Source organism: Gekko japonicus, unplaced genomic scaffold, assembly GCF_001447785.1.
Source record: "Gekko japonicus isolate JY-2015 unplaced genomic scaffold, Gekko_japonicus_V1.1 scaffold10395, whole genome shotgun sequence".
NCBI lineage: Eukaryota > Metazoa > Chordata > Lepidosauria > Squamata > Gekkonidae > Gekko > Gekko japonicus.
Window position 1 is genome coordinate 1 of NW_015204700.1, and position 4,011 is coordinate 4,011.

Sequence of the window (4,011 nt, forward strand, 5' to 3'; positions counted from 1 at the left end):
CTCCCTCCCTTTATAGGGCCTCACCAGACCTGATCTAGGGCACGGAGGCTCCTCCCCCCTTGGGAACATGAGGAGAATGGGGCAACTCTTGTGGGAGCTATTTATAAGCCCACCTTTCTTCCAGGTGTCCCGAGATGGGTCACAGATTAAAAACCACACAAATCACAGAAAGATTAAAACATCAAATGATTAAAATAGCCAGCAGAAATGTTATGAATGACACCCATACAAGACCCCTGTCCCAAGAACCAACAAGCTTTAAAAAAAGAAATGTTATAAATAACATTCACAAAAGACTCCTACCCCAAGAACCCCAAAGCCACTGAAGAGCCTCCAAAAAAGCTCTCTCGAAATCTGCCTCAGGGTTTCTTGGAGGAAGCCGTGGCAAGACAGGTTTGAATCCTGTCTATGTCTGCAGAGTAGACCTTCCCAGCTTGAATCCCATGGATGTCCCTTGTATCCACGTATCAGAGAACAGTCGGACATCAGAGATCCAAAATCTGATCACGTTTATGGATCTGGCAACCTAAGCTGAATTCAAATTCTCTGAACAACAAAAGCCCACTTATCAAGCCTCCTCATTTCCTTGTCTCTCTCTCACATTCAGCTCCTCCCATCAACCCAGAAAACAAAGGAGATATTATATGGAAAATGCAGAAGAAATGCACATTCCTTTCTGAGCCTGGGATAGGCTGCTTTTAGAGAAAATGACAAAGACAAGCTCAGATGGCGAGATTAACACTGTGAGGGAAGCACTCACTAGCAAAAAGGGAGAGGGACGGAGCGTCGATAATCGCAAATGTGGCTTCTGGGTCATTCAGCCTCCACTGAAAAAACAATACAGAGGCAAACGAGGTTGATTAATTAATTTCATCAGCCGGAAAAGAAGACAGGGAGCTGTCTACCCCAAACCCAAGGTAAACGCAGCCCCTAAGAACATAAAACACAACAGAAACCATGTTAGATCAGGCCAGTGGCCCATCTAGTCCAACACTCTGTGTCACACAGTGCCCAAAACCCAGGTGCTGTCAGGAGGTCCACCAGCGAGGCCCTACTTAGGCACTGTGGCCTCTCAGGTGTGTGATCCCCATCCAGACTCTGGAACTGCAGCCCCTAAGAACCAGCAAAACGTGAGATCAACAGTGCTGTCCTAAACCCAGCTGCAGCCTTCTGTGTCCATCAGTGTTCCCTCTAAGCTGAGTTAGTGTGAGCTAGCTCACAATTTTTCAGCCTCCAGCTCACACATTTTTGTCTTAGCTCAGGAAGGATGGCTCCAGAAAAAACTAATTGATGCAGGAGCCAAACTGCTCACTCACAACTTTAACGCCAGTAGCTCACAGAGGAGAATTTTTGCTCACAAGACTCCACAGCTTGGAGGGGGCATTGGTGTCCACTGAAGTCAATGGCCTTAGAATGGCGAGACTTCTGCTTAGGCTGTCCCTGTAACAGCGCCATCCTAAACGTAATTTGTTTATTTACTTCATTCATACCCTGCCACTCTCCCCAATGGAGACTCAAAGCAGGTTACATCGTTCTCTTCTCCGCCATTTTATCCTCCCAACAACCCTGTGAAGTAGGCTGGGCTGAGGGGGTGCAACTGACCCAAGGTCACCCAGTGAACGTCTGTGCCAGAGTCAGGGTTCAAGCCTGGTTGTCTCAGATCCTCATATGAAACTCTAACCACTACCCCACACTGGCTCTCAATCAGACTAGAGTACATCTGTAGAGTGTACTGTACTGGTATGCTACAGTCCTAACACAAACGCACGAGGGAATGTCCCATTAAGCTCAATGAGGCTATGCAAGTTTAGGCCTGCACTGTTAGTAAGATTCTGGATAGGCTGACCTGTGCGGGCCCACTTGGCAGAATCAAAGAATCCCTTCCTAACTTCCGTTCTTCTTTCATGTACTATGAAAAAGAAGACAGACCTCTTTGTATAGCAGGATCCACCGTGAAGGTCAAGTGGCTGGAAAGGGCATCAAATAGCAAACAAAAATAACTCCTAGGACACAATCACTTTTTTTTGTGTCTTTAAGGAGATCAGTTTCAGTGCAGGAAAGGGCAACCTACATTACAATCCGTGGTGCAAGCTTCTATTTATTTCCCCTTATTGCTAAGCACATAGATCAAACTGTTGGTGCATGCTCTATCCAGTTTAGTGTAGTGGTTAAGTGTGCAGACTCTAATCTGGGAGAACCGGATTCGATTCCCCACTCCTCCGCTTGCACCTGGCTGGATGACCTTGGGTCAGTCACAAGCTCTGGCACAGCTGTTCCTGAAAGAGCAGTTTGTGTCAGAGTTCTCTCAGCCCCACCTACCTCACAGGGTGTCTGTTGTGGGGAGGGGAAGGGAAAGGAGTTTGTAAGCCGCTCTGAGACTCCAAGTGAAGGGCGGGGTATAAATCCAATCTCTTCTTCTCTTCTTCTTCATCCATGTATTCCCAACAGGGAAACAGTAACTAGCATCAAACTTCATACATTAGCAGTAGAAAAGAGCCAGAGTCCAGCAGCACCTTAAAGACTAACAAAAGTTGTGGCAGGGTAGGAGCTTCCATGAGTCGCTGCTCACTTCTTCAGATGCCAAGCTCTCTGTATTTGAAGCAGTGGGCAGTGACTCACAAAAGCTCATACTCTACCACAAGTATGTTAGTCTTTCAGGTGCTGCTGGACTCTTACTCTTTTCTACTGCTACAGACTAACATGGCTACCCATCTGGATCTAACTTCATACATTAGAGTGAACATGCTTCAGACCCTCTCTGTAGGAAACTCAGTGTGGAAAACAGTCCTGAAGCCAAGCCCCTACACAACTAGCCAAACAAATGGGCCATGGCTAGTCATGAGTACTTACTGCCACTTCCACATGATCTGTCCCTTTGTCATCTTGCTTGTGTAGCACTTCAAAATAGTACCTGTTCGCAGCTGACAACCTATGGGAAGGATGAGAGAGAGAGAGAGAGAGAGAGAGAGAGAGAGAGATGAACCCAGGTCTAACACTATGTCCTCTGGGCTACAACCCATTATTCAGTCAAACGTGGACCACATCCTATTTCTCTAGTCAGTGGTGAGATGAATTTCTTCCAAGAAGATGCCAAAGTGTGTAGGCGCAAGCTCTGGGTCTTCTGATAACGCTATCATGGGGAATAGCTCCAGACATTAAGAAAATCCAAATCTTTAGCTGAGCGAGGTGTCAAGTCACAATTGCAATATATGCACGAATAATGCTGGATTGCACGAATTGTGCTTATTGCAAAACTCAGCATAAACTAGTTTATAATCAGAGGAGGGGGACCGAGAAATCGGCTGTCCTGTAGGAAATACCACTCAACACCACCAGGGGGCACTCTGAAATTGTCTTAAGCAGAATACTTAAAAACACATGCGCTCTGCTCACCACTGATAAAAAAGATGAAGGGACACCTTAAAGGTCGTCGCATTTCCAAAACGTTTTGAAGTCACGATGTTCTAAGAATGACATTTTAAAAAGACCTTCAAAGGTGAAAATGTTTCTGTCACCAAACTGGCTGAGCAGGGGAAGGATTAATAAGAGACCTGCAAAAGCCATGCAGACTTTTGTTAAAAATAGAGCAAACGGGGCTCTATTGGCTGACACCTAAAATAGTGAGTCATGGGAATCCGATGAGTAGATTGGCAGGCTGCTAAGCAATGCACGAGTCACTCACTTCACTGGCTTCGACTTTTGGCTCCTAAACTTCCCAAACTCCCCAGGCGCTGTCCATTCCTTCCCAGTCTGCAAGGGGAAAAAAAACAGAAAATTGTCCTCCCCATACATTAGACTTCATTCTCATGGAGCTACAGCATGGTTTTCGATTGCTTGCTAAGCGCAATGAATCCAGCCCAAAGTTAAACACTCAAATGACTGTGAAAGGAGCAAAGCCGGCTGGCCTGCTGTTGTAGTAATTCCTGAACCTTATGACAGGATAGCTTCCAGTTCGTACACCACACAACTGCTGACATCAGACTGAGAAACGGCCACCTTGCTAAGCAAGAT

The 4,011-nt window shown here is 46.1% G+C and overlaps 1 long non-coding RNA gene across 1 annotated transcript; it reads right to left on the bottom strand.

The window, feature by feature from the left end:
• Positions 1 to 756: 756 nt before the first annotated feature.
• Positions 757 to 3,752, bottom strand: LOC107125067. The gene is made up of 3 exons (XR_001483012.1): positions 3,683 to 3,752; positions 2,851 to 2,929; positions 757 to 827 (listed from the first exon to the last, which is right to left on the bottom strand). It is a non-coding gene; the product is annotated as an uncharacterized LOC107125067 (long non-coding RNA).
• Positions 3,753 to 4,011: the final 259 nt, after the last annotated feature.